The sequence below is a fragment of the Aquila chrysaetos genome, chromosome 6 (assembly GCF_900496995.4).
Source record: "Aquila chrysaetos chrysaetos chromosome 6, bAquChr1.4, whole genome shotgun sequence".
NCBI classification, from domain to species: Eukaryota; Metazoa; Chordata; class Aves; order Accipitriformes; family Accipitridae; genus Aquila; species Aquila chrysaetos.
In genome coordinates, this window is record NC_044009.1 from 52,897,660 (window position 1) to 52,909,862 (window position 12,203).

At 45.0% G+C, this 12,203-nt stretch overlaps 1 long non-coding RNA gene across 1 annotated transcript; it reads left to right on the top strand.

The window, feature by feature from the left end:
* The first annotated feature begins 8,731 nt into the window (after positions 1–8,731).
* Positions 8,732–11,232, top strand: LOC115343028. The gene is made up of 2 exons (XR_003923980.2): positions 8,732–8,815; positions 10,491–11,232. It is a non-coding gene; the product is annotated as an uncharacterized LOC115343028 (long non-coding RNA).
* Positions 11,233–12,203: the final 971 nt, after the last annotated feature.

Below are 12,203 nucleotides of genomic sequence, written 5' to 3' on the forward strand. Positions count from 1 at the left end.
TGCCGGCCCACGCAGGGAGGTCCGCTGGCACTCGGCGCAGCCCCACGCAGCAGCCCGCGCTTCGGTGCCTGTCTCTGTCCTCCCCAGTAACGGGCTTTGCCAAGCTGGTGGAGGTTTGACGAACGGCAGGAGCATGACGTGGATGAGCATGAGGATGAGATGCGCCGGCGACTGCAAACGCCGTGGGCTCAGCAGAGCTTCGTCTGTGTATCCAGGTACGGGAGGTAAGGCAATACACAGGTAAGCAAATATACAGTGTGCGCATAATAATTACATATACATTCCTAAGAAAATGTATAATCTGTGATGTCTCTGTACCCATAATACTAAAGGTAACAGCAGTCAAGATAGCTGTTTGCTAATTCAGATTTATTCCCCATTTCCACTCTCCAAACTTTTACATTTATTTCTGTCTAAAATGTTTGTAGGTTTAGATAAGCTTTTTGGGCACTGCCTTGGGAATCGGGTCTTTGGACTCATTCCACACCAACTGCGTGCGATGGAAAGCTCGTGACAGATGGACGAGCGTGCGAAAGAGAGAAAGCGAGGGAGAGCGCGGGCACGGCAGCATCGCTCGCTGTCGGAATAACCTGGGGAGACTTTTCTCTTGGCATCCTCCAGATATTCCCTGGGAAGGCTCCAGGCATCGTTTCCTTAAGCATTCTTGGAGCCTTCATCAGTAACAAAGAAAAGAAAAAAAAAAATCCAAATTAATGCGTGTCCCAACATAGGGACAAAATTAAGTTCTATGCTGGGATGATGCTCAGGATGAATATAAACATGACCTTACACCCCGCTCCAAGAAGGAACTATAGAAAATATTTTATACTAATTGACAAAATTGATAAGTCCACACGTTACAGCAAAATTAATTTAATTTTTTAAATAAATTAGCAAAGCTCCCCTTTGAGACGATAAAGTATTTTGTTCTTCTTTAATTAGTACATTGCAAATTTATGTTTTTCATTTCATGCAAGTTGGGGGAAACTCTCAACATACTTCCTCAAATATATTAATTGATAATTCCTTGTTCCTGTAGTCACAAAATTCTCCTTGCTAATTAAGAAAAAATGGCAACGCTTGTACATTGAGGCAGTTTGAAAGTAAATGTGGCATGCTAGAGAGTCAATGTAGGAATGTTTTTTCTGACTATCATTACAGTTTAACCATGCCTTTAGATGCCCGAACCACATTGCTTTAATAGAGCACTGTGTAAATGCCATGTTTGCTGCATGCGTGCTCTAAACTGGCTGCAGAAATCCCCTAGCCTGCCAATAGAGTCTCTCATCAGGGTGACTGCAAGTGAAGGCAATGCAATGCAATGCAATGCTTCTGCCATCTCCAGGGGACACAGAGGGTAAAAATGGCAGCAATGTGACGTAAAGCATCACAGCAGTGGTACCAGGTGCCAAAGGCATTGCAAGAGACGAGTTCAGACACCAAAAAATCTCATAAACACGTCTGTCTCTTCCATCTTTCTACGAAAGTTGTTCAGTCTTACAGTCCCAGTAATGAGATTATCAAATCCTAAAATACAAATGTGCATCTGAAGAGCGCATAAATATAATTTCCCATCGATGTTTATAAGAATATAGTCATTTATTCTGCTTCAGTCATTCCCTGTGCCATAAGTGAATGAAAAGCTTTAAGTGAAGATAACTGATTTCTCTTTAACTGACTTTTGATGGTATGCAAGGGGGGAGAGCCAGGCAGGCTGTGCACATGGAGCAGTGGTTAAACACTGCAAGTCAAGGTAGCCATGTTGTGCTGGCTCCCTGGAAAACCAAACTTATGTGGTTTTTCCCCCTTCGGAAAATCAAAAAGCAGCAGACTTCAGCTCACTCTCACTAAAGCTCAAGACAGTAACTTTTTTTTTAAATATTGGGCTGCAGCTGGACAGCACACCAACTGCCTTATGTGAGGAGCGAAAAACAGGCTGGTACTTTCAACTTGGAAGATTTGAAAATGGAGGTGAAAAAATGATGCACGATAGCTACAGGGTTAGCACCGGGTAAAGCTTTGGGAGCCCAGATGTTGGCCAGAACCCAAATGCCCTAAGCTTGCCAGGCTGTGGCCGGCTGGATCCCAGGATCCAGTGCCCGCGTGCTCAACGCTCCGCCCTGCGAGCGCATCTTCCCTGCGGATGCTTCCCGGGGCACCTTTACTCCATCAGCTGCACGCTTAGGCTTGGCCCGTGGGCATTCGAGGCTTTCCCACCAGCTCGGGGGAATTCGGGGCTCTCACGAGGGCCGCAGAAGCCCTTCGGGAATGACCCGCAGAGCGTACGTATACTCGGATCATACGGACTCCGAACGTGCACACAAGCGCGCGCGAAAAAAAACGCAGCGCGCAAAAATATCCGTTTCATACAATGACTAGTCTGAACGTGGTTTTTCTCATTTCTGAAGGAGCCGTTCAGTATATCCAGCGCTGCAATATCACAGATATAACTATCAATCACAAATACTTACGCCCTGGGAAGCAGTGCCACCTTTATCTCCGTGTACTGAATTTCCTCCTATTTTCGCTTACCCTGCTCAACACACAGCTCAAGCACCTTTTGCTTCTGGTTCAGCAGAAGTGCCCTAATACCAACACTTGTACTGCCTTAATCGCCAATGTTTAGTGATGCCGAGGGCTACAAACGCCAGCTGCGTTCTCCAAGGAAAGGTCCCTTCTTCTCCTCCTTCTCGGGGAGGGGACCCGTCCTCCTGCCCGCAGAGGAATGAGGATCTCACCTGACAGCTGGCAGCACTCAGCTTTGCTCTGCTGGGTTCATGGAAGGAATATCGCTTCGTAGGGGACACAAAATACAATTTAAAATACGTGCTAGGCTTTATTGATAAACGTTCAGAAAACTCAATGGCCCCTTTCTAATGCATTATTCAGAATTTAATATTAAAAAAGCAAGAAGCAACAGTTTCTTTGACAAGACCTATTCTTAATTGTTATATAATATTCCTAAACTATCTGTTATAAAATTAGGGTGTTGTGTGTCAGCTCCGCTGCAGGTCCTGCACGGTGCAAATATTTTATAAGCAGTCATTTACAATTCTGCACACACACAATATTCGAGTAGACCACGAGGCCTCTATACAGATACCTTAATACTGTTGCATAATTTATGTATTTTATATTATATTTTTCCTTGTGCATACATACTTAGTTTGCTTAGCCCCCAGGAAATCTATGCTAAGGAAATGGCACACTCTGTACGAAATGTCAGATATTGCTCCGATGCTTCAGTACCAAAGTTAATGGAGCAGAAAGACAACAGTGGAAGAATGTTTTTAAGTGCTTGTAGGTCTAGGTGTTGTGAAGGCAATTTATTGTCTTCTTAAATCTAGACATCAAAATCTTAACTTGTAAACAACTGGATGTGCAAAAAAAAATGCTGATTTAGCTGTCAGTCCCTGTCCTCTTTGCTCAGGCTGCCTCTTCGTTCCAGCCGTAAGTGAGTTGGAAGTGCTCGGACGCTTTCTGGTGCTCTCCAAGCATTGCACATCATTCTGCCTTGGGCTTAAAACCCCGGCATGGTAATAAGATTATGAGCCATTCGCTTCCTTCTGCAGAGGCGCTTCGGGAATGCCAGTGACTTGAGGCTCTACGATATTTGGGTACTGAGTGGTTAAAAAGAAAATTAGTTAAATGAGTCTGTAAATGAGCTTGTAGTCAAATAGATACATTTGAAATTTTTCTTAAAAAAGAAAAGAAGAAAGGAGAGTCCTGGGTAGATGGCAGGGAGCAGCCCCGGGGTGAAGGGGCTCCTGCCCTGCTCCTGCCTGCCGCTGCAGCTTTCTCCTCTGGCTTCAGCTCAAAATACTGCCCTGGTTCAGAAATGCCCTTTTTAAATACTGTGCAATCAGCTCGTTGATATCCCTTTGGGTTTTGGTTTTGGTTTTTGGATTTTTTTTTTTTTTTCCATAAAACTCCTTGCTGTAGGAATTAACAATTTCTTAAGAAGTGAAAAAAAGATATTTTTACATTTTCCTTGTTACCTCCCTTGACGGGCGGGCAGTCAGACATGCGGACAGGCTGGTGCGGCGGGTCAGTGTGTCCTGATGGTGGGGTTCAGTTTCCCGTCCTGTTTGTCATTGTGTTGCTGGTGAGCAATCCCAGGCAGGGCGCAGAGCACCAAATAGATTCTGTTTCATTAAGACGCTTTTTTACAGTGAAAGAAAAAATATTCGCACAGGGTCCCCAGGAGGGAAGGAGGCAAGCCGCGGTCGGGCGTTCTGCTCTGGCAGGACATGCCGGCATGGGCGTCTCCGGTGAAGCTCCTTACTTTTATATAAATAAGCAAATATTAACATAATTATTGCTGTGGTAAACAGTTCAGTTAGTCTGGGTAGGCCCACTGCTGTAGGAGTCAGGTTGCTGCTGCTTCCATAAATACCTAATCTTCATATTAAAATGGAAGGGATTTAAGAGATGAAAACTTGAATTACATTTCGAGCTCTCAGCTTCAGTGCCTTTTAAGTAGTTTGGAGCATACAGACTGCTTCTAAAGAGTCAAGAACTAGAAGTAACGTTGATAGGGTATTTTTAATGAGAGCTGAACTTCCTTTCCAAATTTTTAGGAGCTAGCATATTAAAAATAATTGGAAAAAATGCTTCAGGCTGGAGAAGGAGACAGCCGGCGTTTCCCCAGGCTCTGTCTCAAGGCAGGCTGCCCACCCCGTCCAGCCTAACGCCTCGTGACTAACACGCCAGGAGCTTTCCATTCGAGCCGTGAGGTTTCCACAGCTGGTCTGGGGTGGAACACGCACGTTACAAGCAGCATTCTGCAATGCCATTAGCCCACGCCGCCCTGCCGGGGGCTGCCGAGGTGTGGGGGGGTCCCGCAGCCTGGCCGCGGCCGTGCAAACCCCTGATGCTCCTGCAGAGCATCCTTTCTTTCATCTCATTCATTCTCCGCAAAATATTCCTCTAAAGCAGAGGAAAAGATTTTGTAACTTAATTTATCACCCTCCTTCCTGCTCTACACTTGCCTTTTTCTTTTTTCCCTCTTTTTAATAAGGTTGCAAGCGGCTGTATTACAGCTTAAACAAGCCAGTGCAGGCTGCAAAGGTCCCTTCTTCCCTATCCAATGAATTTTCCTCCTGAAGAATGCCTTGTATCAGGCTCTATGGTTTTGCAACATCTGGGTAAAATGTGAGTAAAGCTTTCAGTGACAGCCCCAGGCTCTGAGGAGGAGAAAAGCAGAATGTACCTGGACCGGGATCTGAACCGGCCCTGGGCTGCGACGGCCGCTCTCCTCCGTGAGTTTCTTGGGTCTCGTACAAAGAAATTCATACACGGGAACATCACGGGGATTTTCTTTGTCCCTGTTGTCACCAGTGGGTGACCAGTGCAAGTAAAATCCACCAGCTCTGTCACGCGGCTGGCCTCTCTGGGTGTGTGCCCTGCTTCACCCATGCATAGGTGAGTTATATATGTAAACACCTTTTTCCAGGTTGTTTTTTTTTTTCCCTCGGATGCATTCGCTACAGAGTGCAAAGTGCTGTTTAATAAGGCAGCCTGCTTACTGCTCCATCTTGTAAACTGGTTTTGTAGAAATGGACCATTTGTGGATTATCTGTTTCTATGGTGATAGATCGGAATAAATGTGTTGTGGTCCTGGCTGCCTTCAGCTGCCTGTTTTCTGCAAGGTCTATGTTATCAACAGTAAAAATACAGCATCTAATTCCCCGTAGAGTATCAGCTGAGACTTATGGACAAGATCACAGGCTTTAGCCCGTGAAAAATCACTGTAGCAAAACTGCATATGAAAGTTATAGGCTGTACCAGCGCAGTTAATAATAACCACCATCCTGATGCCAGGGACATAGGAATTACTATAAGGGAGGGAAAAAAAAAAAAAAAAAAAAAAAGATGTTTTTCAATTTTGGTCTTGTAGAGCCAGAAATATCCTATTGTCACAGGCAGATCAGAGACTGGAAAATCCACAGATGCCCTACATAGTAATAAAAAAGGAGGCCAATGCAGACATGAGTTGTAAAAGCTGTGACATTATTTTGGGGGGGAGTGAATAAAAAAAGGCATGTATTCTCTAAAATGTCCCCTTTCGTCCTCAGATCTGAAATCTGCCGTTTCCAAATTGGGCTCCCACATCAATATGCAAAGGCCAGCACTACCAGTGGGAGCTATTCATCCACCAGGAGCATTTCCGACACTGTCTGTGGAGTAGGTAGATTTTAAAATGGAAATACTATCAAATCCTTATACACCTGTAAACACCACTGGGAACTGAAGTTGCTCTTAATGTTATCTAAAATCCGGGAATGTGAGTTTTACTGGAGTAAAAACCGAATGATTATCCTCCTATCCTCTTATGATTCACATCACAACTGGCAGCCACAGTGGATATCATCATGCCTCTCCTAAATCTTTAGTATTTCAAATGCATATTTAGACACCTCTTTCTTGATAGGAGAAACCTCAGCATAGCACTCAGGAGGATTGCCCTTTGGATTGAGGTAGAATTGAAAGATTTAAATGTGCTACACTTCCAAATGCTGGCTTACCGCTCGCCTCACTTGTAGAAATAAGAAATAAATAATAGAAAAGTGAATTGCATGATTACTCAGTCCCTGAACTACTAAAGTCAGGGAGTGACTGGAAAACTACAGTTTTACGGAGCAGGAGAGTTCACCATTTTGGTGAGAAGTGTCCGTGCTTACCCGGAGTGAGGTACAAAGATGAACTCTATCAATTAAAGCCAAAAGCCAAAACAAAGCAGCAAACAAAGCCAGTGTGCTGAAGGAATATCTCCACTTCACATAGGGTATTTGTCATCAAAGTTACACTTGCCGAAGATCCCACAAACAGCAGATGTGAGGTGCCGATTCTTTGGGCTGTGTAACTTCTAGCCAGTCTTTAAAAGGTAAAATTTAATGTTTAACTGTTTCAGTGAAGCACTTTTTGCTTTGGAAAGTTTTGATGTTAATAACAATTGTAGATAAGCAACAAGCTGCTGTAATGAGAAATGTCCTATATCTATTTATATATATATATATAACAGCGTCATCATTTATGGAAGTACAATATAGACACAATTGCATGTATTTGCACACGCCTATATAACCTAGACTTGGGGTGGAAAAAATGTTTATTCTGACCAAGTAACAACCTTATTTCTTTTGATCAGACCTTTTTCTGCCTTACCCTTTCCTATGGCCTATTTGTGTCTCGATGTTTCGGTGGAAGAGCGTGAGTAACCCTCATCACCTGCAGGATGCTGGGATGAAGGCGCACCCGTGCCCGGGATGCTGCCGAGAACTGCCCGACGGCCGGAGCAGGGGACGTGCGTTAACACTGCTGCTTCCCTGCTTGCAACCGTCTTTGCAACAGCACACGGGGGATGCAAAGTCAAAAAAAACCCCGTCGGGGAGTGTTTGTCCCAGGTCCTGTCGCAGCTCCGGCTCTGCGGTGCCCAGGCAAAAAGCATTGCCAGGTATAGTATCAGCGGAGTAGAAAAATGCAAACCATTCCCGGTGGGGCGTAGGGGAAGCAGTTAGCCATTGGAACAACCTTCCTGAGAATTTGACCTCAGGTGTTTAAATTAAGGCTCATCTATTCTCAACAGCAGCAGGTCTAGGCTCAGCGCGGAGATGCTGGCAGCATTTTTGGCACGTGCTCAGCAGGAGGCACCTGATCACCGAGATCCTTTCCAGACTTCAAATCTATATGTCCACAGTTTTCAGTCCTATGTAGATATTTCCCACAAATATTTTGCTAAGATCTTTTAAAAGTTAACCTTATAACATATAAATGAAGGACTCAGGGCAGGAACGCAGGACATGTCTGGTAAAAGTGATCAATATGTAATAAACATTAATGAATCCTTATCTGACTTCTTAAAACCCTTGTCCAGTTTTCTTATATTCATCCTCACCTGTATGCCAGGGAAAGCAGTAGCAAGTATTTCACATTTGATGAAATATTACGTGTACTTCCCAGTTTTTTCTGCTCTCGATAAAAACTTCTGTCGGGTGCATTGCTATGCGCAGCCAGGCCAATTTGAAATGTTGTCGCTATTTGTAAAAGAGCTTTTCCCAGTATTTTGTGTTTTTATGTAGGTGGTTGTGATTAGAGCTGACATTAATTAGAAGAAATGCTAATATACCAGATGGATTTTTTAAAAGGCATAGTGGAGGAGCAATAAGCACAGTACATGTGCTTATGGAAAAGTAGGAGTACGATTTGTTAGCTATGTATGTAAGACCTACGCACTACAGCATTTAAGAGACTGGTATAATGTACTATATTAATAGTACAGAATTTTAGCACACAGCCCTTATTTATGGATGCGAATTTATCCTCGCGCAGCACTGGCACCCTGCCCTTGACATATCGCACGCTGCAGCGCGAAGCGCAGCAATTGGGCACAAGCCTTTGACTGGTGCAAAGCTGAAGGGAAAGGAGAGAAATTCAAATGTCAGACCTCGCGTCGGCTTCTAAGGCTTAATTTCAGCCTTTTTTTTTTTTTGTTGTTTGAGCTGCGTAACCGGGAAGGGGCTGCCGACTGCATCCCAACCCGCGCTAGCTGCAAGGCGCCGGCCGGCGCTGCATCGTCCCCCTCCCCAGCACCAACCCGGCCAACCGCGGGTACCCCACCGGGTCCGGGGACGTTGCCCAGCCGTGGGGTACGCAGCCCCCAGCCCAGCTTTCCGCGGCGCTCGGCGGGCACGCCGGGCTCCGGAGCTGGTCCTTCACCACCTGGAAGCCGGAGCTGCCTCCTGGCCTCGAGTCGCTGCCGAGCGGGGCAGCGTGCCTGGGGAAGGATGGAGCCAGCCCCTCCGGCGGTGCCATGGTAACCGCTCCCCTTTTTTATCCCCGGTGTTTTCCATTTTGCGTCTTGAAATTAATTATTCAGCGTAGAGCGGGAACAAAACGGAGATTACCCTCTCCGGTCCCGCAGGTATGCGGGAAGAAAGAGCTTCCCGGGGTTTCCAGGGGAGACCAGGGTGAGGGAATGGGTTTTCTGTAACCATTCTGCCAAAAGAGCGGTTGGGGCTGCACTCTGAGCATGCTAATCATCCCCATTTCCCTGTGAATCGAGAGATTTTTAGATCGACACCCGTTTAATTAAGGATTTGCTAGAGCTGTAAAAAAAATCATCATACTGTATTTGTTTTCTCGGCACGCCCAAGCATCTCTGAATCATGGCCAGGTTCATTTGGGGATTGGATTGCCGGGTCCCCGTAACGATGCTGCTGCAGCAAGAGCAGCATCGCTGCAGCGCGGCCGCTCTGACTCCCACCGCACCGTCTCGCTGGAGATTTTGTTCTTTTGCATCGTCGTCGTTAGAAATCCTCCCTCTCGCTGCCAGGCTGGCAGAGCACCAGCTTGACTTTTGGGATGCGCAAACGGCGTTAAGCATTGGTTTGGTGGGAGGCTTGGGGTGAGGAGGTTTGCTGGTTTTTCTTTATTCTTTCATTGTTGCATTCCTTAACCCATCCTTGAAAATGGCAGGTCAGCCTTTTTAAAAAGGCTTTAGGGGATGGCAACAGGAAAGCCACTTCAAATTTATTTACCCAAACAATTTGGGCCGTACAAAATACAGTATATATGATGTATATACTATATCTGTACTAAATGCTATATACTATATCTTTTGAAAAGTATCAAACGATGAAATTGTATAAAACATGGGCTTTATAAAAAGTATGTGCAGTCCTTAATAGACTTACTGGGGAGGACTGAAACAGAAATCATAATAACCATCCCCTGCAGCTCATCGACCAACCGAAGCTTCAACCAGCAGCTTCAACCGGCAGTGCCGAACCGCTGCCGGCAGCGAGGGGTCACACCGCGACAGAGATTGAAGAGGTGACAGCAGCCACAGAGCAGTCCTTGTCCCCAGGCAATTGCCAGAACACTCCTCAGGGGATGCGCAGTCCTGGCGGAGGGTGCGTGTGGTCTCTGGGCCATCGGCTCGGCAGCCGACTGAGTCCTCCATTGATTGTTTAATACTATTTTTTAAACGACTGGAAAACTTCAGCCGTGTTGCTGTTTTGTAAGTTTGGAACTTGTCTGATTTTTCAGTATTCATTTTGTGTTTCTACTGACATGTCTGCCAAAACTATTAGCAGAACCCTGAAACATCTTTTAACCAACATTCTTCTACCGAAATCTTCCCGGTTTTCCATCCACCGATAGGTTCAGAACGGATTTGATAAGCGTTTGAAAGTATTTCTGATAAATGGTTTACTTAAAAGCATTCTTTCTGGCTAAATATAGCATTTTTAAGTAATGGCTGCTTTAGCAAATATTCTGGATGTAAAATTATTCTGAGAGTAAAGGGAGCTTACTCAGCTGGGGAAGAAGCCTTGGGCAGCCCCTGGGGGGATGCAATCCTCCCCCCTCCCTCACTACCCCCAGAAGTCACGCTGTTGAGCCTTTGGAGTATTTAATGAAAAAAAGGTCACACCTCAGTTCTTTTACCACTAGACAACTGAATTACCACTGGGATTTTCTCTTTTTAGACTCCAGCCCCGTGAGCAGCTCTTGGAAGGGACCTGGCAATCGATGCACTGCACGGGAAAACACAGTGGGGAAGCAGAGCAAAGGGAAAATACACCCCGACGGCACTGGACAAACACTTAAGCCAGGACGACCTTGGCTTTCCGTGGGGAAATAATGTGCTAGTTATTTCATAGTTTAGTTTTATAATTAGTTGCACAACAAGAACTGGCTAAATTGAAATCTTTGCTCTCAGCTAGCGTAACGGAGCTGGTTTTGAGGCTACCGTCTTTGTGGCCTAGAACATTTTCCCTACTCTTAAATGCAACAGATAAAGCTGCCGTGCTGCCCCAAGAGCTCTGCTTTTCCCCCGAAGTGGTGAGAGGACCGGTGCAGGGATGATGCGTCAGCACAACTTTCTGCAGCTCTCCAATCCCCCAGCCCTCCTGGAGGACCAGAAACTGAGAGAACAAAACTTAGGTGAATCAGAAAAAAAAAAAAAACCAAACTCAAAGGTTGGTTGGACAGAGATTGGTCTAATTTATCATTGTGCAAACTCACCCTAGGAGCGAGGATGTTCTTGTATATTCGTCAATCATACACTGGACGTTTTAGGGAACCCTACTCTTACAAACCCTGGCTGTGAATCCTATAAAGAAACACATATTATACAATTAGGGAAAGCTTGCATAATTGCAATGCATGCATGAAAACAATGTTGATTGTTTTGTACAAAGTGTTTTTTAAAGATTTAAAATTAGCACACTTGAAGTACCCTGTGTTCATTCAAGACTGGTTTACTTTGGCATTATTAATCACCTTACTTTATTAATTAAAATAACAAAGAGCAACTATACAAATTTAAAGACCTCAAAGCCCTACATCTTAAAGGTGAGTTACATTTCCTTAGGAAGAACCACAGAAGTTTTGAAATACATTTATGTGTGGTTTTATTTTATCTGCACATAGTGGAGTGGGCATCTGTGCACATAACAATCTGTATTTATGGGTGCGTGCCTAAAAAGAGAGCAAAACCCCATTAATACTGCTACTTTAAAAAATATATATTCCATACCTCTACAATTATATTTAAGAAAAACCCTTTCTGGTAGGTTTTGCACTAAAACTGACCTTCTGGAAACAGTAAAAAGGATCTTTCAGAAAAGAGAAAAACCCAGGGCGGCGGACCTTCGCCCTGCTGCGGGATCTGCCGCGCCGGGTCCGGCCTCCCCAGCCACAGCGGCTTCTTGAATCCCCACTCCACACGCCGGGCTGAGGACGGTCTGGCAGAGCTGGGGAAATGCCCCGCAAGGCGGCGGCCACTGCTATTACTCCCTTTGAAATATCGTTCCCATTCTTTAGAGCAAGAAGTTAGCATGGGAATGAATTATATATAGCCTTTCTGAGGCTACATTCACACTGACTCAGCCAAAGAGCAGTCCTACGCATGGTACGGGAGTTTTCCTTGCCTATGGGGTAAAGGGGAAAAAATCATTAATTATCCTCCCAGGTTCAGAATAATCATTCTGACTGTTACGCTTTGCTATGTAAAATAAGGATGGAGATAGGAGCACTGAAAAAACGGTTTCTAAAGCTTTATTCATTATTCTAAATTTCAAATGTTAATTGGAAGAGCGTCATCCCTGGTTTCATTGGGACTGGACTGTATTTGGGTGTTGTGTCACTGCCCTCACCGGTTTCTGCTCCATCCTACAGATGTGCATGGAGTGACATGA